This window comes from Amia ocellicauda, unplaced genomic scaffold (assembly GCF_036373705.1).
Source record: "Amia ocellicauda isolate fAmiCal2 unplaced genomic scaffold, fAmiCal2.hap1 HAP1_SCAFFOLD_40, whole genome shotgun sequence".
Taxonomy (NCBI): domain Eukaryota; kingdom Metazoa; phylum Chordata; class Actinopteri; order Amiiformes; family Amiidae; genus Amia; species Amia ocellicauda.
In genome coordinates this window covers 860,001-885,721 of record NW_027102973.1, presented here as the reverse complement: position 1 = coordinate 885,721, position 25,721 = coordinate 860,001, and the positions used below count along the sequence as shown (strand labels likewise).

Below are 25,721 nucleotides of genomic sequence, written 5' to 3'. Positions count from 1 at the left end.
TTTATCGTAGCTCTTAATACTCTCTTTCTGTCTGGAGAAGATATAATTGAAGAATTGTACACGTACCCGTCTACTTTCAACACCCTTTGCTGCACTGGTATTTTTCCCTCTATTTTTCTTTTTTTGTTTTGCTGGCAGTTCCGTCAATACCCGCCAGCCTTTAAGAGACATCATGCAGCCAGGCATCTCGGCTTGCGGCCACACCATCCTGAACACGCCTGATCTCGTCAGATCTCGGAAGCTAAACGGGGCAGGACCTGGTCAGTACATGAATGTGAGACCTCCTGGAAATACCTGGTGCTGCAAGCTTTTACGTCTCCTGGGTAACTTTATCGTAGCTCTTAATACTCTCTATCTGTCTGGAGGAGATATAATTGAAGAATTGTACACGTACCCGGCTACCTTCAACACGCTTTGCTGCACTGATATTTGTCCCTCCATTTTTCTTTTTTCTTTTGTTTTTTGCTGGAAGTTCCATCAATACCCTCCAGCCTTTAAGAGACATCATGCAGCCAGGCCTCTTGGCTTGAGGCCACACCGTCCTGAAGACGCAAGATCTCGTCAGATCTCGGAAGAAAAACTGGGCAGGGCCTGGTCAGTAATTGGATGGGTGACCTCTTGGAAATACCAGGTGCTGAAAGCTTTTTACATCTCCTGGGAAACTTCATCGTAGCTCTTAATACTCTCATTCAGTCTGGAGGAGATATAATTGTAGAATTGTACATGTACCCGGCTACTTTCAACACCCTGTCCTGCACTGATATTTTTCCCTCCATTTTTCTATTTATTTATTTTTTATTTTTTGCTGGAAGTTCCGTCAATACCCGCCAGCCTTTAAGAGACATCATGCAGCCAGGCTTCTTAGCTTGCGGCCACACCGTCCTGAACGCGCCCGATCTCGTCAGATCTCGGAAGCTAACGGGGCAGGGCCTGGTCAGTACTTGGATGGGTGACCTCCTGGAAATACCAGGTGCTGCAAGCTTTTTACGTCTCCTGGGTAACTTTATCGTAGCTCTTAATACTCTCTTTCAGTCTGCAGGAGATATTATTGAAGAATTGTACACGTACCCGGCTACTTTCAACACCCTTTCCTGCACTGATATTTTTCCCTCCATTTTTCTATTTTTTTTTTTTTTTTTTTGCTGGAAGTTCCGTCAATACCCGCCAACCTTTAAGAGACATCATGCAGCCAGGCCTTTCGGCTTGTGGCCACACCGTCCTGAATGCGCCCGATCTCGTCAGATCCGGAAGCTAAACGGGGCAGGGCCTGGTCAGTACTTGGATGGGAGACCTCCTAGAAATACCAGGTGCTGCAAGCTTTTTACGTCTCCTGGGTAACTTCATCGTAGCTCTTAATACTCTCTTTCTGTCTCCAGGAGATATAATTGAAGAATTGTACACGTACCCGGCTACTTTCAACACCCTTTGCTGCACTGGTATATTTCCCTCTATTTTTCTTTTTTTTTTTTGCTGGCAGTTCCGTCAATACCCGCCAGCCTTTAAGAGACATCATGCAGCCAGGCATCTCGGCTTGCGGCCACACCATCATGAACTCGCCCGGTCTCGTCAGATCTTGGAAGCTAAACGGGGCAGGACCTGGTCGGTACATGAATGTGAGACCTCCTGGAAATACCTGGTGCTGCAAGCCTTTTACGTCTCCTGGGTAACTTTATCGTAGCTCTTAATACTCTCTATCTGTCTGGAGGAGATATAATTGAAGTATTGTACACGTACCCAGCTACTGTCAACACCCTTTGCTGCACTGATATTTTTCCATCCATTTTTCTTTTTTTTTTTTTTTTTTACTGGAAGTTCCGTCAATACCCGCCAACCTTTAAGAGACATCATGCAGCCAGGCCTCTCGGCTTGCGGCCACACCGTCCTGAATGCGCCCGATCTCGTCAGATCTCGGAAGCTAAACGGGGCAGGGCCTGGTCAGTACTTGGATGGGAGACCTCCTAGAAATACCAGGTGCTGCAAGCCTTTTACGTCTCCTGGGTAACTTCATCGTAGCTCTTAATACTCTCTTTCTGTCTCCAGGAGATATAATTGAAGAATTGTACACGTACTAGGCTACTTTCAACACCCTTTGCTGCACTGATATTTTTCCCTCCATTTTTCTTTTTCTTTTTTTTTTTTGCTGGCAGTTCCGTCGATACCCGCCAGCCTTTAAGAGACATCATGCAGCCAGGCCTCTTGGCTTGCAGCCACACCGTCCTGAACGCCCCCGATCTCATCAGATCTTGGAATTTAAACGGGGCAGGGCCTGGTCAGTACTTGGATGGGTGACCTCCTGGAAATGCCAGGTGCTGCAAGCTTTTTACGTCTCCTGGGTAACTTCATCGTAGCTCTTAATACTCTCTTTCTGTCTGGAGGAGATATAATTGAAGAATTGTACACGTACCCGGCTACTTTCAACACCCTTTGCTGCACTGGTATTTTTCCCTCTATTTTTCTTTTTTTTTTTTGCTGGCAGTTCGTCAATACCCGCCAGCCTTTAAGAGACATCATGCAGCCAGGCCTCTTGGCTTGCGGCCACACCGTCCTGAACACGCCCGATCTCGTCAGATCTCGGAAGCTAAACGGGGCAGGGCCTGGTCAGTACTTGGATGGGAGACCTCCTGGAAATACCTGGTGCTGCAAGCTTTTTACGTCTCCTGGGAAACTTCATCGTAGCTCTTAATACTCTCTATCTGTCTGGAGGAGATATAATTGAAGTATTGTACACGTACCCGGCTATTTTCAACAGCCTTTGCTGCACTGATATTTTTCCCTCCATTTTCCTTTTTTTTTTTTTTTTTTTTTTTGCTGGAAGTTCCGTGAATACCCGCCAGCCTTTAAGAGACATCATGCAGCCAGGCATCTCGGCTTGCGGCCACACCATCCTGAACTCGCCCGATCTCGTCAGATCTTGGAAGCTAAACGGGGCAGGACCTGGTCAGTACATGAATGTGAGACCTCCTGGAAATACCTGGTGCTGCAAGCTTTTACGTCTCCTGGGTAACTTTATCGTAGCTCTTAATACTCTCTATCTGTCTGGAGGAGATATAATTGAAGAATTGTACACGTACCCGGCTACCTTCAACACGCTTTGCTGCACTGATATTTGTCCCTCCATTTTTCTTTTTTCTTTTGTTTTTTGCTGGAAGTTCCATCAATACCCTCCAGCCTTTAAGAGACATCATGCAGCCAGGCCTCTTGGCTTGAGGCCACACCGTCCTGAAGACGCAAGATCTCGTCAGATCTCGGAAGAAAAACTGGGCAGGGCCTGGTCAGTAATTGGATGGGTGACCTCTTGGAAATACCAGGTGCTGAAAGCTTTTTACATCTCCTGGGTAACTTCATCGTAGCTCTTAATACTCTCATTCAGTCTGGAGGAGATATAATTGTAGAATTGTACATGTACCCGGCTACTTTCAACACCCTGTCCTGCACTGATATTTTTCCCTCCATTTTTCTATTTATTTATTTTTTATTTTTTGCTGGAAGTTCCGTCAATACCCGCCAGCCTTTAAGAGACATCATGCAGCCAGGCTTCTTAGCTTGCGGCCACACCGTCCTGAACGCGCCCGATCTCGTCAGATCTCGGAAGCTAACGGGGCAGGGCCTGGTCAGTACTTGGATGGGTGACCTCCTGGAAATACCAGGTGCTGCAAGCTTTTTACGTCTCCTGGGTAACTTTATCGTAGCTCTTAATACTCTCTTTCAGTCTGCAGGAGATATTATTGAAGAATTGTACACGTACCCGGCTACTTTCAACACCCTTTCCTGCACTGATATTTTTCCCTCCATTTTTCTATTTTTTTTTTTTTTTTTTTGCTGGAAGTTCCGTCAATACCCGCCAACCTTTAAGAGACATCATGCAGCTAGGCCTTTCGGCTTGTGGCCACACCGTCCTGAATGCGCCCGATCTCGTCAGATCCGGAAGCTAAATGGGGCAGGGCCTGGTCAGTACTTGGATGGGAGACCTCCTAGAAATACCAGGTGCTGCAAGCTTTTTACGTCTCCTGGGTAACTTCATCGTAGCTCTTAATACTCTCTTTCTGTCTCCAGGAGATATAATTGAAGAATTGTACACGTACCCGGCTACTTTCAACACCCTTTGCTGCACTGGTATATTTCCCTCTATTTTTCTTTTTTTTTTTTGCTGGCAGTTCCGTCAATACCCGCCAGCCTTTAAGAGACATCATGCAGCCAGGCATCTCGGCTTGCGGCCACACCATCATGAACTCGCCCGGTCTCGTCAGATCTTGGAAGCTAAACGGGGCAGGACCTGGTCGGTACATGAATGTGAGACCTCCTGGAAATACCTGGTGCTGCAAGCCTTTTACGTCTCCTGGGTAACTTTATCGTAGCTCTTAATACTCTCTATCTGTCTGGAGGAGATATAATTGAAGTATTGTACACGTACCCAGCTACTGTCAACACCCTTTGCTGCACTGATATTTTTCCATCCATTTTTCTTTTTTTTTTTTTTTTTTGCTGGAAGTTCCGTCAATACCCGCCAACCTTTAAGAGACATCATGCAGCCAGGCCTCTCGGCTTGCGGCCACACCGTCCTGAATGCGCCCGATCTCGTCAGATCTCGGAAGCTAAACGGGGCAGGGCCTGGTCAGTACTTCGATGGGAGACCTCCTAGAAATACCAGGTGCTGCAAGCCTTTTACGTCTCCTGGGTAACTTCATCGTAGCTCTTAATACTCTCTTTCTGTCTCCAGGAGATATAATTGAAGAATTGTACACGTACTAGGCTACTTTCAACACCCTTTGCTGCACTGATATTTTTCCCTCCATTTTTCTTTTTCTTTTTTTTTTTTGCTGGCAGTTCCGTTGATACCCGCCAGCCTTTAAGAGACATCATGCAGCCAGGCCTCTTGGCTTGCAGCCACACCGTCCTGAACGCCCCCGATCTCATCAGATCTTGGAATTTAAACGGGGCAGGGCCTGGTCAGTACTTGGATGGGTGACCTCCTGGAAATGCCAGGTGCTGCAAGCTTTTTACGTCTCCTGGGTAACTTCATCGTAGCTCTTAATACTCTCTTTCTGTCTGGAGGAGATATAATTGAAGAATTGTACACGTACCCGGCTACTTTCAACACCCTTTGCTGCACTGGTATTTTTCCCTCTATTTTTCTTTTTTTTTTTTGCTGGCAGTTCGTCAATACCCGCCAGCCTTTAAGAGACATCATGCAGCCAGGCCTCTTGGCTTGCGGCCACACCGTCCTGAACACGCCCGATCTCGTCAGATCTCGGAAGCTAAACGGGGCAGGGCCTGGTCAGTACTTGGATGGGAGACCTCCTGGAAATACCTGGTGCTGCAAGCTTTTTACGTCTCCTGGGAAACTTCATCGTAGCTCTTAATACTCTCTATCTGTCTGGAGGAGATATAATTGAAGTATTGTACACGTACCCGGCTATTTTCAACAGCCTTTGCTGCACTGATATTTTTCCCTCCATTTTCCATTTTTTTTTTTTTTTTTTTTTGCTGGAAGTTCCGTCAATACCCGCCAGCCTTTAAGAGACATCATGCAGCCAGGCCTCTTGGCTTGCGGCCACACCGTCCTGAGCGCGCCCGATCTCGTCAGATCTCGGAAGCTAACGGGGCAGGGCCTGGTCAGTACTTGGATGGCTGACCTCCTGGAAATACCAGGTGCTGCTAGCTTTTTACGTCTCCTGGGTAACTTCATCATAGCTCTTAATACTCTCTGTCAGTCTGTAGGAGATATTATTGAAGAATTGTACACGTACCCGGCTACTTTCAAAACCCTTTGCTGCACTGATATTTTTCACTCCATTTTTCTTTTTTCTTTTTTTTTTTGCTGGAAGTTCCGTCAATACCCGTAAGCCTTAAAGAGACATCATGCAGCCGGGCCTCTCGGCTTTCGGCAACACCGTCCTGAACGCGCATGATATCGTCAGATCTCGGAAGCTAAACGGGGCAGGACCTGGTCAGTACTTGAATGTGAGACCTCCTGGAAATACCAGGTGCTGCAAGCTTTTACGTCTCCTGGGTAACTTTATCGTAGCTCTTAATACTCTCTATCTGTCTGGAGGAGATACAATTGAAGTATTGTACACGTACCCAGCTACTGTCAACACCATTTGCTGCACTGATATTTTTCCATCCATTTTTCTTTTTTTTTTTTTTTTTTGCTGGAAGTTCCGTCAATACCCGCCAACCTTTAAGAGACATCATGCAGCCAGGCCTCTCGGCTTGCGGCCACACCGTCCTGAATGCGCCTGATCTCGTCAGATCTCGGAAGCTAAACGGGGCAGGACCTGGTCAGTACTTGGATGGGAGACCTCCTAGAAATACCAGGTGCTGCAAGCTTTTTACGTCTCCTGGGTAACTTCATCGTAGCTCTTAATACTCTCTCTCTGTCTGGAGGAGATATAATTGAAGTATTGTACACGTATCCAACTACTTTCAACACCCTTTCCTGCACTGATATTTTTCCCTCCATTTTTCTATTTTTTTTTTTTTTTTTTTTGCTGGAAATTCCGTCAATACCCGCCAGCCTTTAAGAGACATCATGCAGCCATGCATCTCGGCTTGCGGCCACACAATCCTGAACGCGCCCGATCTCGTCAGATCTCGGAAGCTAAACGGGGCAGGACCTGGTCAGTACATGAATGTGAGACCTCCTGGAAATACCTGGTGCTGCAAGCTTTTACGTCTTCTGGGTAACTTTATCGTAGCTCTTATTACTCTCTATCTGTCTGGAGGAGATATAATTGAAGTATTGTACACGTACCCAGCTACTGTCAACACCCTTTGCTGCACTGATATTTTTCCATCCATTTTTCTTTTTTTTTTTTTTTTTTGCTGGAAGTTCCGTCAATACCCGCCAACCTTTAAGAGACATCATGCAGCCAGGCCTCTTGGCTTGCGGCCACACCGTCCTGAATGCGCCCGATCTCGTCAGATCTCGGAAGCTAAACGGGGCAGGACCTGGTCAGTACTTGGATGGGAGACCTCCTAGAAATACCAGGTGCTGCAAGCTTTTTACGTCTCCTGGGTAACTTCATCGTAGCTCTTAATACTCTCTCTCTGTCTGGAGGAGATATAATTGAAGTATTGTACACGTATCCAGCTACTGTCAACACCCTTTGCTGCACTGATATTTTTCCATCCATTTTTCTTTTTTCTTTTTTTCTTTTTTTTTTTTGCTGGAAGTTCCGTCAATACCCGCCAACCTTTAAGAGACATCATGCAGCCAGGCCTTTCGGCTTGTGGCCACACCGTCCTGAATGCGCCCGATCTCGTCAGATCTCGGAAGCTTAACGGGGCAGGGCCTGGTCAGTACTTGGATGGGAGACCTCCTAGAAATACCAGGTGCTGCAAGCTTTTTACGTCTCCTGGGTAACTTCATCGTAGCTCTTAATACTCTCTCTCTGTCTGGAGGAGATATAATTGAAGTATTGTACACGTATCCAGCTACTTTCAACACCCTTTCCTGCACTGATATTTTTCCCTCCATTTTTCTATTTTTTTTTTTTTTTTTTTTGCTGGAAATTCCGTCAATACCCGCCAGCCTTTAAGAGACATCATGCAGCCATGCATCTCGGCTTGCGGCCACACCATCCTGAACGCGCCCGATCTCGTCAGATCTCGGAAGCTAAACGGGGCAGGACCTGGTCAGTACATGAATGTGAGACCTCCTGGAAATACCTGGTGCTGCAAGCTTTTACGTCTTCTGGGTAACTTTATCGTAGCTCTTAATACTCTCTATCTGTCTGGAGGAGATATAATTGAAGTATTGTACACGTACCCAGCTACTGTCAACACCCTTTGCTGCACTGATATTTTTCCATCCATTTTTCTTTTTTTTTTTTTTTTTTGCTGGAAGTTCCGTCAATACCCGCCAACCTTTAAGAGACATCATGCAGCCAGGCCTCTCGGCTTGCGGCCACACCGTCCTGAATGCGCCCGATCTCGTCAGATCTCGGAAGCTAAACGGGGCAGGACCTGGTCAGTACTTGGATGGGAGACCTCCTAGAAATACCAGGTGCTGCAAGCTTTTTACGTCTCCTGGGTAACTTCATCGTAGCTCTTAATACTCTCTCTCTGTCTGGAGGAGATATAATTGAAGTATTGTACACGTATCCAGCTACTGTCAACACCCTTTGCTGCACTGATATTTTTCCATCCATTTTTCTTTTTTCTTTTTTTCTTTTTTTTTTTTGCTGGAAGTTCCGTCAATACCCGCCAACCTTTAAGAGACATCATGCAGCCAGGCCTTTCGGCTTGTGGCCACACCGTCCTGAATGCGCCCGATCTCGTCAGATCTCGGAAGCTTAACGGGGCAGGGCCTGGTCAGTACTTGGATGGGAGACCTCCTAGAAATACCAGGTGCTGCAAGCTTTTTACGTCTCCTGGGTAACTTCATCGTAGCTCTTAATACTCTCTTTCTGTCTCCAGGAGATATAATTGAAGAATTGTACACGTACCCGGCTACTTTCAACACCCTTTGCTGCACTGATATTTTTCCATCCATTTTTCTTTTTTTTTTTTTTTTTTGCTGGCAGTTCCGTCAATACCCGCCAACCTTTAAGAGACATCATGCAGCCAGGCCTCTTGGCTTGCGGCCACACCGTCCTGAATGCGCCCGATCTCGTCAGATCTCGGAAGCTAAACGGGGCAGGACCTGGTCAGTACTTGGATGGGAGACCTCCTAGAAATACCAGGTGCTGCAAGCTTTTTACGTCTCCTGGGTAACTTCATCGTAGCTCTTAATACTCTCTCTCTGTCTGGAGGAGATATAATTGAAGTATTGTACACGTATCCAGCTACTGTCAACACCCTTTGCTGCACTGATATTTTTCCATCCATTTTTCTTTTTTCTTTTTTTCTTTTTTTTTTTTGCTGGAAGTTCCGTCAATACCCGCCAACCTTTAAGAGACATCATGCAGCCAGGCCTTTCGGCTTGTGGCCACACCGTCCTGAATGCGCCCGATCTCGTCAGATCTCAGAAGCTAAACGGGCCAGGGCCTGGTCAGTACTTGGATGGGAGACCTCCTAGAAATACCAGGTGCTGCAAGCTTTTTACGTCTCCTGGGTAACTTCATCGTAGCTCTTAATACTCTCTTTCTGTCTCCAGGAGATATAATTGAAGAATTGTACACGTACCCGGCTACTTTCAACACCCTTTACTGCACAGATATTTTTCCCTCCATTTTTCTTTTTTCTTTTTTTTTTTTGCTGGAAGTTCCGTCAATACCCTCCAGCCTTTAAGAGACATCATGCAGCCAGGCTGCTTGGCTTGCGGCCACACCGTCCTGAACGCGGTCGATCTCATCAGATCTCGGAAGCTAAACGGTGCAGGGCCTCGTCAGTACTTGGATGGGTGACCTCCTGGAAATACCAGGTGCTGCAAGCTTTTTCGTCTCCTGGGTAACTTCATCGTAGCTCTTAATACTCTATTTCTGTCTGGAGGAGATATAATTGAAGAATTGTACACGTACCCGGCTACTTTCAACACCCTTTGCTGCACTGATATTTTTCCCGCCATTTTTATTTTTATTTTTTATTTTTTCTGGAAGTTCCATCAATATCCGCCAGCCTTTAAGAGACATCATGCAACCAGGCATCTCGGCTTGCGGACACACAGACCTGAACGCGCCCGATCTCGTCAGATCTCGGAAACGAAACGGGGCAGGACCTGGTCAGTACTTGGATGGGAGATCTCCTGGAAATACCAGGTGCTGCCAGCTTTTTACGTCTGCTGGGTAACTTTATCGTAGCTCTTGATACTCTCTTTCAGTCTGGAGGAGATATAATTGAAGTGTTGTACACGTACCTGGTTACTTTCAACACCCTTTGCTGCACTGATATTTTTCCCTCCATTTTTCTTTTTTCTTCATTATTTTGCTGGAAGTTCCGTCAATATCCTCCAGCCTTTAAGAGACATCATGCAGCCAGGCCTCTTCGCATGCGGACACATTGTCCTGAATGCGCCCGATCTCATCAGATCTCGGAAGCTAAACGGGGCAGGGCCTGGTCAGTACTTGAATGTGAGAACTCGTGGAAATACCTGGTGCTGCAAGATTTTTACGTCTCCTGGGTAACTTTATCATAGCTCTTCATTCTCTTTTTCTGTCTGGAGGAGATATAATTGAAGAATTGTACACGTACCCGGCTACTTTCAACACCCTTTGCTGCAGTGGTATTTTTCCCTCCATTTTTCTTTTTTCTTTTTTATTTTGCTGGAAATTCTGTCAATACCCTCCAGCCTTTAAGAGACATCATGCAGCCAGGCCTCTTGGCATGCGGACACATTGTCCTGAACGCGCCCGAACTCATCAGATCTCGGAAGCTAAACGGGGCAGGACCTGGTCAGTACTTGAATGTGAGACCTCCTAGAAAAACCTGGTGCTGCAAGCTTTTACGTCTCCTGGGTAACTTCATCGTAGCTCTTTATACTCTCTTTCTGTCTGGAGGAGATATAATTGAAGTATTGTACACGTACCCGGCTACTTTTAACACCCTTTGCTGCACTGATATTTTTCCCTCCATTTTTCTTTTTTCATTTTTTTTTGCTGGAAGTTCTGTCAATACCCTCCAGCCATTTAGAGACATCATGCAGCCAGGCCTCTTGGCTTGCGGCCACACCGTCCTGAACGCGCCCGAACTCGTCAGACCTTGGAAACTAAACGGGCCAGGGCCTGGTTAGTACTTGGATGGGTGACCTCCTGGAAATACCAGGTGATGCAAGCTTTTTACGTATCCTGTGTAACTTCATCGTAGCTCTTAATACTCTCTTTCTGTCTGGAGGAGATATAATTGAAGAATTGTACACGTACCGGGCTACTTTCAACACCCTTTGCTGCACTGATATTTTTCCCTCCGTTTTTCTTTTTTTTTTTTTTTTGCTGGAAGTTCCATCAATACCCTCCAGCCTTTAAGAGACATCATACAGCCAGGCCTCTTGGCTTGCAACCACACCGTCCTGAACGCGCCCCATCTCGTCAGATCTCGGAAGCTAAACGGGGCAGGGCCTGGTCATTACTTGAATGTGGGACCTCCTGGAAATACCTGGTTCTGCAAGCTTTTTACGTCTCCTGGGTAACTTTATCGTAGCTCTTAATACTCTCTTTCTGTCTGGAGGAGATATAATTGAAGTATTGTACACTTTGTCTTAGGGACAGTCTGGCTAGCAGTGACTGAGTGGTTGACAGACGACAAGCAACGGAATGTACGTGCTCTGTGATGTCATAGCAGTCAGCTGAGAGAGGCTCGTGATGTCATCGCTGAGCTGTCTGTCTGTCTGTCTGTCTCTCTCTCTCTCTTTCTCTCTCTCTCTCTCTCTCTCTCTTCCTCTCAATTCAATTCATTTGTATTGTCAAAGCAATTGGACATACATACATACATATATATATATATATATATATATATATATACATACATACATACATCCATACATGCTAGAAAGTCATTATAATGTTATCTTAAAGGCTAACTAAGCAGAACATATATCATTATAGAACAGAGTTCATAGGTCAACACATGGTTTTAGGGAACAGGCACGTAGGTCATACCGTTTGACAATGTCTCCAAGGTTCTCATCGTAAATAACAAACAGAAATCCAACTATCTTCTGGGCTGACCTTCTAGCTTGACCGTATCTTTCTTAAGTATACAAGAGAGAAAAACAGGTGTAAGAAAATAATTTCTAATTTTCCTTCTACACATATATACATACATACATACATATGTAGCGTTATGTTGGGTGTATTTGGGTAAGAGCATTTGGGCTCTGAGCTGAAGCACTGATCTAAAGAAGACCTCTCCCCCCCCAAAGTTATCAGATTTCCTTAGCTCATCAGCTTGGAACTGGTTTGCATCAAAGTGACAGTTTTGGGGAGGATGGCACCGAGAAGAGGCCAAATAGTTTGGAATTCTGCTATGAGATGTCTGGAGAAAGGGGCCTGTAGGTGATAAAAACTCTTTGAAGTGGATGAGAGCCGAAATCCCGACATAGAGCTACGAACCCAGGCCAACCGGCATTTCCAAAAGATGGCATGGATTGACATCAGTCATAAATAAAGCCTCCCTCCAATAGGACACTAGGGGCTGAAACCGAAATCCAATCTCAAGAACTCAGGGACCAATCACCTACTGATCTGACAGACTATAAGGAACAGCGGACAGTCTTTCTCTCTCTCTCTCTCTCACCTGAACCAGAAACTCGCTGCCACAGCTCAACCTGTAGCTCTGTTGCCAGAACCGGAATCAGAAACCAACCAAGTCTTTGCCGGCAACAGAAGAGTTAAACTGGGAGAAGGAGATTGAGCGAAGAATTATTTTAAAGGACTTTATTAAATAAATAACTTCACAGACCCACCTGATCAGTGGAGTTTTACAGCTGGACAATTGACTAAGTCGACTGAATACGAAAGTGTCAGTCACTTAAATAGCTATTTGAGTCTTAAGAAACTTGACCCTTGGAACAAACAGGGCCCTGCTTTCCTCAAAGACTTCGTCTTCAAGTAACTACGGTGGAACCATGCTTACAAAGAAGATTTTGTGCACAACCTTGGAGCCTTCAAACCAATGGAAAATCTGTTTGGAAAAGACTCTACATTCGCGAAACCCCAACTTCCAGGTGCATCGACTGAGTGGAAGTTCTTGGACAAAGCCGAACCGGACTGCCTTTGTTCCAAACCACACGGACCTCGTGCCGTGTGCTGTTATCTGAGCCCGAAGCCAGAGAGGCCTCTCTGCGACGAAGTTCACATAAGTTTAACAGTTTGGAGTTTGTGATTCATGACATTTGAGAAATCAATTAGAAATGTTAATCTGTGATTCATAACTCTAGAATGTGTAATATCATTTAGTTTTCTTAAATATAAATGTGAGTTGCATTAAACTGTTTTGTTGATAATTTTAGAAATAAAATCTGTCAACGCCGAGAAATATCTTCTCATTCCTGTTTAACTGTTTAGTCTGAAATTGACACAAGTTAATAGACATTAGATTATTGGTGGCCCTGCCTATCCTTAATCATTGAATAATAATCAGTTAAGGGAAATTGTGGTAACAAATAGGATCTTTCTCGGCACCTAAACGTAAATGAGACTGATATATATATAACGAGAAGTTACCTGACATAAATACTAACCTGCGTAGTTATTTAATGTCTGACTAATAATACTAACGAGAGACTCACCTTCGTCTTACTAACCGGTATTGTAGTCAATGTGTTTATAACCTTTTTTGTTTAACGATTTGTTAAACGGAATGTACGTGCTCTGTGATGTCATAGCAGTAAGCTGAGAGAGGCTCGTCATGTCATCGCTGAGCTGGCTGGCTGGCTCTCTGTGTGTGTGTGTGTGTGTGTGTGTGTGTGTGTGTCTCTCTGTCTGTCTGTCTGTCTGTCTGTCTCTCTCTCTCTTACTCTCTCTCTCTCCCTCTCAATTCAATTCATTTGTATTGTCAAAGCAATTGGACATGCATACATACATACATACATATATATGGAAAATAAACAATATGTGTACATCTCTTTCTGCATTAGTGGTGCCCTCACAGATGTGCAAGTTACATGACAGACAGACAGACAGACACACACACACTTTCACACACAGACAGACAGACACAGACACACACAGACACACACACACATACTTTGACAGACAGACAGACAGACACACGCATATTATGGGTCTTTGTTGGGTAGTGAAATGGGTAGCATCAGTCGCAGTGTGGGTAATGTCAGGGAGCCAATCATAGTCCCCGTTATTTGCATATCGTGGCGCAAAGCATTCTGGGAAAAGCAACTAAACACGTTTAGTCATGTATTTGTCCATAGTTTACACATGAGATGAAAGAGACAGTATGACGTATTGAGCACCTGGGATTCCTCATGTGTATGTGAGGGGCAGAGGAACCGGATCCCAAGTGTGCGTCCCAGGTGCTATAGGTTTCAAAGCATGCAGGGGAATAGGCACCCCACCCTGACCCTAAGAAGACTGGATAGGGAGATATAAATAGCAATGGGGAGACTCTTGTACTTGGTGTGGCTCTATCCATATAGTGGGGCCAGCAGGTGCAGCAATAGAAGCTCAGCCTGGGGAGACTGGATTTAGCATTTCCTCTCCATTTTGATAACTATCCATAATCATTTCTGCAAAATACTTCTATGATACCTATGTATGTTTTTTACTTGTACTATATTATACTATCAAGTATCAGTGTACACATACAATGTGACCTGTTACATTAATACAGAGGCCACGGAAGGCCAGATCACTAATATCCACTGTCCCCTGATATTACACTTTTTTACAATCACTTTGGCACTCATTTCAGAACCTTGATGTCATTTTTCAAAACTCTAGACACTAAACTCACACCCGATGATCAAAATGCACATTTTCAAAACTCTAACACTTTTTTACAATTGCTTGGATACAATACACATCAACCTCAGATCATTTGTTCATTGAACTAAAATGACACAACTTAACATCAAAGTATTACCATTTCAAAATGCAATTCACACATTACATCTGAGATCACTGTCTATTCATTTCATTACAAAGATCTAACTATCAATTGATACAGCTGCTCAAAATGATAAGTGACTGTTGCATTACTCTTAATGCATAATTTTATGGAAACTGACAAACAATATTCCATGTTTCGATCATGAAAGTTTCAGGATAATGAGATCCATTGACATCAATAAACGAGGAGCATGAACCAGTTGGACTACATTATCTATGGATGTAATATTTCATCATCATTCATCATCATGTAGCACTTTTCCACACCATGTTTGCAGTGTGGAAGGAAAGTTAGAAAATTTTTCTCTAATACCTGTTTTTCTCTCTTGTATACTTAAGAAAGATAAGGTCAAGCTAGAAGGTCAGGCCAGAAGGTAGTTTGATTTCTGTTTGTTATTTACGATGAGAATCTTGGAGACAATGTCAAACAGTATGATTGAAGTGCCTGCTCCCTAATCCATGTGTTGATCTATGAACTCTGTCCTATAATGATATAAATTCTGCTTAGCTAACTTTTAAGATAACATAGTAATGACTTTCTGATTATAACCAGCTCTTTGATTTTTGTGTATAAAAGCTCTGACTGTTAAAATGAAGGCAGAGCGACTTTGGGATCTACTTGAGTCACTGTTCCTCTCCACGCTGCGTGTATTAAAGGCATTGCAACTAACGCTCCAACCTGGTTGAAGATGATTGTTCTTCCACATCAGATTTGACATTACTGTATGTATGCAGGCCCTTGTAATTGCTTTTCCAATACTGCCAACTGGTTATTGATGATTGATTTCACATTGTGGTACGAGTATCGAGTGAAATGAGTGCTATCCACCCCAGCAACACAGTGATAACATGGAGCCGGCAAGTCATCCAGGTCACAATAGAGGTCAAGCAGTGGGAGGAGGAAGACGTGGTGGTCAAAGGAATGGAAGGGGACATGCACCCCTTCTGAGAGGTGGTCGTGGGCCTCGTCATAGAGGAGGGCTTAGGCCTCACCAGAGAGGCAGCCATGGGCCTCATTTGAGAGGTGTTGGGGGAACGTGGTAGAGGACAAGGCCACGGACCAGACAGCGGCAGCAACAGCAAATAGTGTCCAGTGAAATCCGAGAAATAGTTGTAGAGCATGTTGTAAATCATGGCATGACCATGACTGAGGCAGCTACAATGATTCAATCAAACCTCAGAATCAACTCAGGATCAACTGTGGCCTCAATCATCAGAAATTTCCGTACTGAGAAGCGGCAAGTCTTCAGCATGCACTAAACATTAGGCTACTCTCAATTGTCAAATGACTGTATACTGCATACCAATGTGTAGCACAGAGTATAGTGTGCCTTTTGAAAGAAATGCAGACAGAGTGAAGCAGCTGATGACTGAGTATGTTCAGGTATGTTCAGTTTCAAGATGCCTCTTGTGAAAAATGGTTGTGAGAACCTGAACCTGAACACAGGGCTGATGGAAATTCAGAAGTACAGTAATCAATCCTTTGTTTTACACTAAGCCAGGTGAGGAACACTGCAGTTGACATTTTACTGTAGTTTTGTTCTTTTTTGTAGCTAATTATTGTTGCATGGATTCAAAGAAACCTATGGTGTGATTTGATTGTATTGCATCAATACATTTCAGATTTTGTTCAATGATTCCACTGTGTCTGTAGTATTCTCTCTACTAGTCCTTTTACAGTGATGTATTTATGTGTAGTACCATAATGAAACATGTATCACATATTTTGTACTACAATATTTAATGATTGTACGAACAACTACACAGTGAAACTATCGGTATCTTCTGTGTGGGTGATCTAAATAAATGTTACTATGGTATTTCATGATAAATGAATTATTTGAACCAACAAGTCTGCAAGTGCAAGGTTTCTTTAAAGATATGAATGCACAATGCAATGTTTTGAACATTGGACAGCCTGTGTTACAAGTGATGACCGTTTTGAGTTTTGTGTCTAGAGTTTTGAAAAATGACATCAAGGTTCTGAAATTAGTGACAAAGTGATTGTAAAAAACTGTATATTCATCCTATTTAATGTGCTCTTTTAAAATGTACTTTTCTTTTTTATGTTGCCATTTCTGTTCTACCAATGTTTCAGTTGTTAGCCAAAGATTGACAGAGTACATCTCATACACACAGGCCAGACAGCAAGGATTTCTTTTTGAAATTCAATTACAAATGCTGCATGAACTCATCAATACGATTAGAGCTCCTGAAAGCAATATAACTAACTCACTCTACAGCATCTCATTAGCAGTGAAAAGAAACCAAGAAAGTTGGGACAGTCGACTGTTTACCACTATGTAACATCACCTTTTCTTTTAATAACACTTATTAAGCACTTGGGCACTGAAGACACCACTTGGTTAAGTTTAGCAAGTGGGATTTCCCCCCATTCATCCATTATGCATTTCCTCAGCTGCGCAACTGCACAGGGCCTTCGTTGTCTTAATTTGCACTTCATAGTGCGCCACACATTCTCAATTCGGAGACAGGTCAGGACTGCAGGCAGGCCATGCTAGCACCCGCACTCTCTGCCTATGCAACCATGCGCTTGAAATCTGGGCAGAATGTGGTTTGGCGTTATCCTGCTGAAAAATGCAGGGACGTCCCTGGAAAAGACGATGTCTGGATGGCAGCATATGTTGCTCCAAAATGTGTACATCTCTTTCTGCAAAAATGGTGCCCTCACAGATGTGCGAGTTACATGACAGACAGACACTCATACACACTGTCACACCCACACACACGCACACACACTCACTTTCACACAGAGACAGACACACAAACACAGAGACAGACACACACACACTCACTTTCACACAGAGACACACAAACACATACATACATACATACATACATATATAAGGAAAAGAAACAATACATTTAAAAATCACAAAAAGATGTAATAAAGTACAGAAAATCTAAATGTAATAAAATGTGATCTTTAATACACACAAATATGTATGGCTGGTCGGATGCGTCTTGGACTCGGGTTCCTCTTCATTACGTATAATGCTTTTGCCTTTTGCTATAGCTTTCCGTGGAGGGGATCGTGGGTGAGTTTGTACCATTCTTGGGAGGCTCTGCCTTGTTGGGGCGGAGCTGTGATCCAGGTGAACAGCAGATCGGACATAGGTGGGCATGTGGGCGGAGGAGGAAGGCCGGTCAAGCAAATAAGCTTGCTAAGGTACGCAGCAGCAGCAAGCAGCCCCACCATCCAGTCAGCCAGCCAGTCTGGCTGGCAGTGACTGAGTGGTTGACAGACGGCAAGCAACGGAATGTACGTGCTCTGTGATGTCATAGGAGTCACCTGAGAGAGATGTTTGTGATGTCATCGCTGAGCTGGCTGGCTCTGTGTGTCTTGCTGGCTGTGTGTGTGTGTGTGAGAGAGAGAGAGACTTTTTGACTTTTATCAGACTTCATTGCCTGTTTGCAACACGCAATAATTCATACAAAAGAAAATAAATAAATAAATAAAAAATAGTGTTCCCCTTTGTTTGTCTCCCCCCAACAAGCATTAACTCCGCCACTGATCTGTACACTTTTAAAGAAAGCAACCCAATACACACAACAAAACAACCATCAAATACTAAACCCTATAAATGAATTACATAATAAAAACCAACTCCCCGTCATACAATTCACAAAGGGCATCATTAATACACCAGACCTGTTCAAAACTCTCCAAATCATTCATCAGCCTGTAATAGTTAAACTCTAGTCTGACTCTGCACTTGACCAGCATGGCAAACACTCTCACTGCATCCTCACTGCCCTCCCCACACACTCTGTTCTTCCTAGTCTTATAGACGGCCATTTTAGCCTGGCCCAGCAAGAAGTTTACCAGCTGGTCCACATGTTTGGTCCTTCTGGTGTATCGCGCCCCTAAAATAAAAACCTTTGTGTTAAAAATCAGGTTAAGATCAGTAAAAAGACGAGTTAAAAGACTAAAAATGGGTGACAACCGAGAGCAAGTGCTGAAACAGTGAAACACGGTCTCTCTCTGAGCACAGAATGGGCAGGCGTCGGACACAGCAGGGTTAAGAACAGTAATAAAAGAATTGACAGCAATAATGGTGTGTAACACCCTCCACTGCAGATTGCCAGCTCTCTTATTGAGGGGGGCTTGTACAGGCTTCTCCAGGCGGGCGCAGTGTCTTCCCCCAGCCCCAGCCTGTAAAGTAATTTTAGGAATCACAAAGAAACAGTTGAAAGTGCTAAATAAGTATTTTGATGCACCATATTAATTTAGGAAATTTACATGTTGTTTTTCATCAGCTTCTGTATCTGATGGCTCCACATCACTGGCTGGATTGACAGCAACGACACTCTAAAAAAAGAAGTGTTAAGTTTGAGCATTCAGGACTTGTTTTGAAGATCCTGAATATCACTGGTCCACAATTTATCTGTGAAACTATGGGTTAATCTCCATATACAAAATACTTTTCACACACACTTTAAATTTACAACTAAATTTACATGTTGATGTCTTTCGTCAGCTTCTGTATTTGATGGCTCAATATAACTGGTTGCATTAACAGCAACGGCACACTACAAGAAAATAACATTATATTTAAACATTCAGGACTGGTTTAGCATCACCTCGAATATCCCTAGCCCTTGAGGTCGATTGTTATTGTGGTCTTCAAGACCAGTGCTTCTCAACCTTAGTCCTGGAGGAGGCCCACTGTCTGCTGATTTTCATTACAACAACATTGTAGGTTATATCAGTGACTGTGGTCCTAAAGTACCCCTATGCCTGCTGTTTTTTTTCCAGTTGAGCTCTTAATTACCTAATTGGCTTAACTGAAGCCATTTAACCCTTTTCCCAGGTCTTTGGTTGTTGATGAGTTACAAAGAGCTGGATTGTGGCCCGCCATGACTGGAAGTGAAGAACACTCACTCTAGGCCTTTAACTTAATGTTCATATGTAGGGGCCTATCCATCTGATTTGTTTTTGCACATTTATTAACAGAAAAATTGATGGTACGTGAAATCATCTGAGCTGAAAAATATAATGTTCCACCAATAATAAAATAAATGTATTAATTAAAATTATAGAGATAATAGAATGTTCACAGATTATTAGTTCAGAAAACAAAATATTTTTTTATATCTTAAATAGAATTAACACTCAAATCAGTTGTAGGGTAAACAAGGTCTATTTTTTGGATTGATTTTATAATTATACATGTATGGCTGCATGAAGCTTACCTGAGAATCTGATATTTTAGTAACTTTGTTGCTTCTTGTTGGGTAGTCCACGTTTGCCGCCGTTCTTTTTCTGTAAATGTAAATCAAAAGGCAATAATTACATACTGTAATTAAAATACAAAAAGTATAAACATTGTATTATTATTTTTGTATCCTGTTTCTCCATCTCGATGCTGTTCTTTTTGGAATTGCATATCTAGGTTTACTTAAATACTGTTTATAAGATTGTAAACTCATCATCCAAATTTCTTCATTTGCCAAACTTTATGTAGTGCGCTTGCAGTTTCAGAAGAAGAAAAAAAACTGTAACAGATGGGATATGTAGTACTTTATACTCGAGTGGTCTATGCGATTACACCCTGCCGGTGTTATTAAGAACGCCAAGTACCAGAATGCAGAGCGGGACTGTTTTTTGTGCCGTGACTTGTCGGGGGAAAAACGCGCAGAAAAAACGGACGAGAAGGTGAAGGTAGTATGGCGGTGATGCACGCGTTGGTGAAGTGGGAAAGCGGGGTCGACAAAGACTCTTACAGCGTGATTCCCACTGCTTGCTTTCGCAATTTTGATTTATTCAGCATTGCTGATGATGACGAAGAGACGACTCGAAACTTCAGAGCAGAGTGGAGAGACACGAACAAACCTCCAAAAGGTGGATGGCCTGTCCATGAAGCGCAGATCATTATGACTGGTAACAATGTTTATTTAAAAAAAAAAAACATTAAAGTCTTTACATGCTATTTGATATATACAATCACAGTATATTTGAAATGAATGTTTAAGTTATTAATGTGTTGTACTTCTAACATACTCTTATAACATGGTAGGTGGTGGTGAGGGCGCTAAAAACTCGTCATACTTGACTGGCATTTGTAAGAACGATTTATTGTGTGTTGTGCTTTACAATAAAATCCCCCAAATCACAAAATAAATTAAACCAGATATAATTTAACTTCAGTTTTGATTCAGTGTTGGCTGTTCATCTTAATTTGTATGGTCAAAGCACAGTATTTTTATGACAAATAAATATAATCCCCAAATATCTGTGGACATAATGCAGGGTTTTATTTATTTTATTTTTATTTTAGGAAAAGAAGGCGAACTAAGAAGAAAACTTAATGACCTAACAAAAATGCCCTGTCCTAAAATGAAGAGAGTACCTAAACCAAACAAAAAACTTCAAATTTCAGATGATAGTGACCTTGATGAACCACAGTTACCGGTGAGATAATTACTGCAAATATTAAATAAATGTATTGCAGGATTGTTTTTTTTTAATCATATTCATATATATATATATATTTTCATTTTAAACTCTTTTCCTCTCTGAATACAGCACAGAATAAGAAAGAAAACCGATGGAGCTTCAAGAATTAGATCCCGTCATATTCTACAGACATTTAAAGAGTCCAGTGAAGTTGAGCTACAGCAAAACGTTAAGCAGCTCGAAAAGGAAAACACAAGACTTAAAAATGAAAACCAATGTCTTCGAAACCGTATGGTTGATGGTAAGTTTTTTTATTTATAGCAAATAATTCCTTACCTTGATAAATGTTATTCTTCAGTAATTTAGATTCCAGAGTAATGTATTATAGTTGATCATACTGAAGTAATCTAGAACCACAATACAGACTCTTAATGTGCACTGTCTAATAGTTTAATAATACTGATTATTAAATAAAGTTTTTCAACATAACTTCATAATCCTACATTAATTACTATATGCATTACATTAGACCTGGTAATTGTTGTATTTTATCTCTTTTATTTTTTTCGTAGCTAATGTTAATGACCCACAAAAAGGTCAGTTTGCCAATAACATAGAGCAAGTCTCTCAAGTATAATTGCAGGCATTGATGGTTTTGTTTTCACTTTGTATTAAATATATTACTAGAAATGATTATCATTTAATACTAAGGTTTTTTTCTCCAGAGATTCCAGACCTTTTGGACAATCTGAAAAAAATTGTAACAAAAGCCACATTTATCAGCAATGAAGACAAAAGTGTGTCACCATCAAGTGGTTCTGACAGCCCCACAGCAAATTGTTCTGAATCTGACAAAGAATCACCAAAACAGGTATAACACTCTTGGTCTACAATATTACAAAGACAAGGTAAAAATATATATATTGAAAACAAATATTGGTTGTAAACAATCTAATGATGCTACATTATCAGTTATATTCATAGTTAAAGTTAATAATAAGAATGTAATTGAATTATGGGTGTCACAGATTCACTGACTTTATTATGTCTGTAAATTAATAAACTTAGAATTTAGACATACTGTGGTCTTTAATAACACATTTCTGTAACAAAATCACAGCCTTACTGATAATGTATTCCACTTAACATAATATAAGAATAGTTTGGGGATAAACTTGTTTTTTATTTACCATTGTCTTTTAGGTGGAAAAGTTCCCAGGCACTGGAGTTTACATTGACAAACTGTCCTGGATCCTTGCAGAGAGGTGCAGCACGAATACGTCATATGCAAGAACCCTGACGGTTGCTGTCTTTGACTTTCCAACATTACTAAAGAGCAATCTTCGTGGTGGTGGCAGCAAGAGAGATCCAACTTCGGAGACATTAAGATCCTCATTGATGTTATTGAGGATCATATACAGCTGCCTTCGGAAGGACACGACGTGTTTCAGTTGCGGGGCTTTGCAGCCCAGCGGGACCCTCTTAATGCCGGACATCAGCTGCCCGAGCCGGTGCGGATGAACGGAGGGACGTTAGACAGCGTTACCTTCCGGGCAGGAGCAGCGAGCGGCAACACCGGGGTGAAAGTGTCGTCTAACACTGTGCCATTAGCCACTAGCTGATTGAGCAGATCAGTGGTTTTTAAGAAGATAACAATGGCAGCAGACTTGATATTTTCACACCCTGCTACCTCCCCAACCGCTAACACACACTGCTCTAGGGGGCAGAACTGCACCGGAGCGATCTTGACTCCATGGCGTCGGGTCAATTTTTCAAAAGACGCATTCAGGGGGTCCGACCCCCCGACCCGGGAAGAACTACCGGTACTCCCCCCTCCCCTCCCCTGTTCCCCCACAATAAGAAAAGCACTGAAAACAGAAGACAAAATAAACAAACTGAAAAAAGTAAAGCAACAAAAAAACGCAGCCAAAGGACAGAGCTCTCAGCAGCACTCCCGCTCACTGCAGACCCCTCCCACACACTCCCAGCTGAGAGAGAGAGAGAGAGAGAGAGAGAGAGAGAGTGTTAGTGTCTGTCTGTCTCTCTCTCTCTGTAGATGCATCATAGGGAACATATGTAACAATCTCTCTTTTTGTTTACCAAAAATGAGAATGAACGTATTTCAAGTGGGTGTTGCCTTGGTTGGAAACGTTTTAAGATTATTTATGAAGTGTAAAGTGGATTTGTCTCAGTTCTCCGTAGTTTTCAATGTATGTGCCATTCAGTAGCGTTCATGTTACAGATGTGCCCTATGCAGTGGTAGGGTCAATAAAATGTCAGTAAAACTTTATTTTAGCAATTATGGAGGGGAAGAACTGCAAATAGAGGGTCCCCACTAATTATCTAACTTACCAACAACGTTTCAAATTAGGTCTTGCGAAGCTGCCAAATAATGCTGTATAATCGTATGTGTCTTCATACACCGGCTGCTATAGTCTGATAGCTTTGATTATATATATATATTTTGTCTCGTGAACCACAAATGCTATTTGCTTGATTTTTACAGAGTATGTTATAAATACCATTGTTATGAAGCCTGACAAATTGTATGCTGTAATTATGAATATTTTCAAATCATTTGTTTGTTTTTCCTAACATGTTACAAATGTTCCCTATGTGAAAGATGCATTATATCTTAATAACGTCTAAACAATTAAAGATATACAGATTATTATTTTCGGTAAAGTTATAACACATTGCTATTAACTATGTGTGTCAGTAAAAGTTTAAAAAATCCTAATAATTTTTTATTGATCCTGCAAAATAGGTGTTTAGGGAACATTTGTAACATTAGGGTTACGATTTGCCATAGACGCGGAATGAGTTTGATTGTGATGTTAAATGGGGTTTAAAGACGCAGTCGCCTCGGTGCTGATTACTATTGCTGTGTTTCTCCACTTCTACTCCATGCTTGGGAACGCCCACATCCAGTGACGTCAAAACCGGTGGAAAAGCGGGCCGGTTCAAAAAAGATCAGCTGGATCCCAGGCCGAGCAGCAGCTCCGGCTCCATGTCGCTGGAAAAGCGCTAAGTGAGCTCACAGTGAGCTCAGTGTAATGTCTGCTCTGGTGAGCTCACAGTGTGACCTAGTCGTGAGTTCACGTCTTCACTGGGTAGTCCATGACAACTTAATTGACTCAATTCTTGGGCTTAATTGGTCAAAATGACCATTGGTTGAAGGTACTCAGGGACTGATGTGTAGAGAGACTTATTAAACCTGCAGGATTGTGGTTTTCCCAGAACAGAATTAACCAGTGTAGCGTTATGTTGGGTGTATTCTGATAAGAGCATTTTAGCTCTGAGCTGAAGCACTGATCTAAAGAAGACCTCTCCCCCCCAAATTTATCAGATTTCCTTAACTCATCAGCATGTGAACTGGTTTACATCAAAGTGACAGTCTTGGGAAGATGGCACCAAGAATGGGCCAAATAGCTTGGAATCCCTGCTGTGAGATGTCTGGGGAAGGGGGCCTGTAGGAAATAAAAACTCTTTGAAGTGGATGAGAGCCGAAATCCCGACATAGAGCTACGAACCCGGGCCAACCGGCATTTCCAAAAGATGGCATGGATTGACATCAGTCATAAATCAAGCCCCCCTCCAATAGGACACTGGGGGCTGAAACCGAAATCCAATCTCAAGAACTCAGGAACCAATCACCTATTGATCTGATAGACTATAAAGGACAAACACGGCCTTTCTTTCTCTCTCTCTCTCACCTGAACCAGTAACTCGCTGCCACAGCTCAACCTGTAGCTCTGTTGCCCGAACCGGAACCAGAAACCAACCAAGTCTTTGCCGGCAACAGAAGAGTTAAACTGGGAGAAGGAGATTGAGCCGTACAAAGAATTCTTTTAAAGGACTTTATTAAATAAAGAACTTTACAGACTGCGCTGCCCACCTGTGCCCACCTGATCAGTGGAGTTTTACAGCTGGACAAATGACTAAGTCGACTGAATACGAAAGTGTCAGTCATTTAAATAGCTATTTGAGTTTTAAGAAACTTGACCCTTGGAACAAACAGGGCCCTGCTTTCCTCAAAGACTTTGTCTTCAAGTAACTACGGTGGAAACCTGCTTACAAAGAAGATTTTGTGCACAACCTTGGAGCCTTCAAACCAGTGGAAAATCTGTTTGGAAACGACTCTACTTTCGCGAAACCCCAACTTCCAGGTGCATCGACTGAGTGGAAGTTCTTGGACAAAGCCGAACCGGACTGCCTTTGTTCCAAACCACACGGACCTCGTGCCGTGTGCTGTTATCTGAGCCCGAAGGCAGAGAGGCCTCTCTGCGACGAAGTTCAGATAAGTTTAACAGTTTGGAGTTCATGATTCATGACATTTGAGAAATCAATTAGAAATGTTAATCTGTGATTCATAACTCTAGAATGTGTAATATCATTTAGTTTTCTTAAATATAAATGTGTGTTGCATTAAACTGTTTTGTTGATAATTTTAGAAATAAAATCTGTCAACGCCGAGAAATATCTTCTCATTCCTGTTTAACTGTTTAGTCTGAAATTGACACAAGTTAATAGACACCAGATTATAGGTGGCCCTGCCTATCCTTAATCATTGAATAATAATCAGTTAAGGGAAATTGTGGTAACAAGTAATGATAGGATCTTTCTCTCCACCTAAACGTTAATGAGACTGATATATATATATAACGAGAAGTTACCTGACATAAATACTAACCTGCGTAGTTATTTAATGTCTGACTAATAATACTAACAAGAGACTCACCTTCATCTTACTAACTGGTATTGTAGTCAATGTGTTTATAACCTCTTTTGTT

At 42.5% G+C, this 25,721-nt stretch overlaps 11 non-coding genes and 23 pseudogenes across 11 annotated transcripts; all 34 read left to right on the top strand.

Annotated features, from left to right (window-relative positions):
- The first annotated feature begins 190 nt into the window (after window positions 1-190).
- On the top strand, window positions 191-309 carry LOC136734934 (uncharacterized; annotated as a pseudogene).
- Window positions 310-524: 215 nt separating this feature from the next.
- Window positions 525-643, top strand: LOC136734523 (uncharacterized; annotated as a pseudogene).
- A 221-nt stretch (window positions 644-864) lies between these two features.
- On the top strand, window positions 865-982 carry LOC136734644 (5S ribosomal RNA). The gene has a single exon (XR_010810620.1). It is a non-coding gene; the product is annotated as a 5S ribosomal RNA (ribosomal RNA).
- A 219-nt stretch (window positions 983-1,201) lies between these two features.
- On the top strand, window positions 1,202-1,319 carry LOC136734864 (uncharacterized; annotated as a pseudogene).
- A 210-nt stretch (window positions 1,320-1,529) lies between these two features.
- LOC136735082 (uncharacterized) lies at window positions 1,530-1,648 on the top strand (annotated as a pseudogene).
- Window positions 1,649-1,864: 216 nt separating this feature from the next.
- On the top strand, window positions 1,865-1,983 carry LOC136734706 (5S ribosomal RNA). Its single transcript, XR_010810682.1, has one exon. It is a non-coding gene; the product is annotated as a 5S ribosomal RNA (ribosomal RNA).
- A 216-nt stretch (window positions 1,984-2,199) lies between these two features.
- On the top strand, window positions 2,200-2,318 carry LOC136734722 (uncharacterized; annotated as a pseudogene).
- A 209-nt stretch (window positions 2,319-2,527) lies between these two features.
- LOC136735026 (5S ribosomal RNA) lies at window positions 2,528-2,646 on the top strand. Its single transcript, XR_010810717.1, has one exon. It is a non-coding gene; the product is annotated as a 5S ribosomal RNA (ribosomal RNA).
- Window positions 2,647-2,867: 221 nt separating this feature from the next.
- LOC136735004 (uncharacterized) lies at window positions 2,868-2,986 on the top strand (annotated as a pseudogene).
- A 215-nt stretch (window positions 2,987-3,201) lies between these two features.
- Window positions 3,202-3,320, top strand: LOC136734522 (uncharacterized; annotated as a pseudogene).
- Window positions 3,321-3,541: 221 nt separating this feature from the next.
- On the top strand, window positions 3,542-3,659 carry LOC136734643 (5S ribosomal RNA). Its single transcript, XR_010810619.1, has one exon. It is a non-coding gene; the product is annotated as a 5S ribosomal RNA (ribosomal RNA).
- A 219-nt stretch (window positions 3,660-3,878) lies between these two features.
- On the top strand, window positions 3,879-3,996 carry LOC136734941 (uncharacterized; annotated as a pseudogene).
- Window positions 3,997-4,206: 210 nt separating this feature from the next.
- LOC136735081 (uncharacterized) lies at window positions 4,207-4,325 on the top strand (annotated as a pseudogene).
- A 216-nt stretch (window positions 4,326-4,541) lies between these two features.
- Window positions 4,542-4,660, top strand: LOC136734543 (5S ribosomal RNA). Its single transcript, XR_010810525.1, has one exon. It is a non-coding gene; the product is annotated as a 5S ribosomal RNA (ribosomal RNA).
- Window positions 4,661-4,876: 216 nt separating this feature from the next.
- On the top strand, window positions 4,877-4,995 carry LOC136734721 (uncharacterized; annotated as a pseudogene).
- Window positions 4,996-5,204: 209 nt separating this feature from the next.
- LOC136734910 (5S ribosomal RNA) lies at window positions 5,205-5,323 on the top strand. Its single transcript, XR_010810705.1, has one exon. It is a non-coding gene; the product is annotated as a 5S ribosomal RNA (ribosomal RNA).
- A 220-nt stretch (window positions 5,324-5,543) lies between these two features.
- Window positions 5,544-5,661, top strand: LOC136734868 (uncharacterized; annotated as a pseudogene).
- A 216-nt stretch (window positions 5,662-5,877) lies between these two features.
- Window positions 5,878-5,996, top strand: LOC136734549 (uncharacterized; annotated as a pseudogene).
- Window positions 5,997-6,211: 215 nt separating this feature from the next.
- On the top strand, window positions 6,212-6,330 carry LOC136734682 (5S ribosomal RNA). The gene has a single exon (XR_010810658.1). It is a non-coding gene; the product is annotated as a 5S ribosomal RNA (ribosomal RNA).
- A 220-nt stretch (window positions 6,331-6,550) lies between these two features.
- LOC136734998 (uncharacterized) lies at window positions 6,551-6,669 on the top strand (annotated as a pseudogene).
- Window positions 6,670-6,884: 215 nt separating this feature from the next.
- LOC136734621 (5S ribosomal RNA) lies at window positions 6,885-7,003 on the top strand. The gene has a single exon (XR_010810597.1). It is a non-coding gene; the product is annotated as a 5S ribosomal RNA (ribosomal RNA).
- A 225-nt stretch (window positions 7,004-7,228) lies between these two features.
- Window positions 7,229-7,347, top strand: LOC136734713 (uncharacterized; annotated as a pseudogene).
- Window positions 7,348-7,567: 220 nt separating this feature from the next.
- On the top strand, window positions 7,568-7,686 carry LOC136734854 (uncharacterized; annotated as a pseudogene).
- A 215-nt stretch (window positions 7,687-7,901) lies between these two features.
- On the top strand, window positions 7,902-8,020 carry LOC136734620 (5S ribosomal RNA). The gene has a single exon (XR_010810596.1). It is a non-coding gene; the product is annotated as a 5S ribosomal RNA (ribosomal RNA).
- A 225-nt stretch (window positions 8,021-8,245) lies between these two features.
- Window positions 8,246-8,364, top strand: LOC136734712 (uncharacterized; annotated as a pseudogene).
- Window positions 8,365-8,580: 216 nt separating this feature from the next.
- LOC136734619 (5S ribosomal RNA) lies at window positions 8,581-8,699 on the top strand. Its single transcript, XR_010810595.1, has one exon. It is a non-coding gene; the product is annotated as a 5S ribosomal RNA (ribosomal RNA).
- A 225-nt stretch (window positions 8,700-8,924) lies between these two features.
- Window positions 8,925-9,043, top strand: LOC136734759 (uncharacterized; annotated as a pseudogene).
- A 217-nt stretch (window positions 9,044-9,260) lies between these two features.
- On the top strand, window positions 9,261-9,379 carry LOC136734900 (uncharacterized; annotated as a pseudogene).
- A 215-nt stretch (window positions 9,380-9,594) lies between these two features.
- LOC136735079 (uncharacterized) lies at window positions 9,595-9,713 on the top strand (annotated as a pseudogene).
- Window positions 9,714-9,929: 216 nt separating this feature from the next.
- Window positions 9,930-10,048, top strand: LOC136735006 (uncharacterized; annotated as a pseudogene).
- Window positions 10,049-10,264: 216 nt separating this feature from the next.
- Window positions 10,265-10,383, top strand: LOC136735080 (uncharacterized; annotated as a pseudogene).
- A 214-nt stretch (window positions 10,384-10,597) lies between these two features.
- Window positions 10,598-10,716, top strand: LOC136734908 (uncharacterized; annotated as a pseudogene).
- Window positions 10,717-10,930: 214 nt separating this feature from the next.
- Window positions 10,931-11,049, top strand: LOC136734518 (uncharacterized; annotated as a pseudogene).
- Window positions 11,050-17,494: 6,445 nt separating this feature from the next.
- LOC136734571 (U5 spliceosomal RNA) lies at window positions 17,495-17,609 on the top strand. The gene has a single exon (XR_010810547.1). It is a non-coding gene; the product is annotated as a U5 spliceosomal RNA (small nuclear RNA).
- The last annotated feature ends 8,112 nt before the right edge of the window (window positions 17,610-25,721 follow it).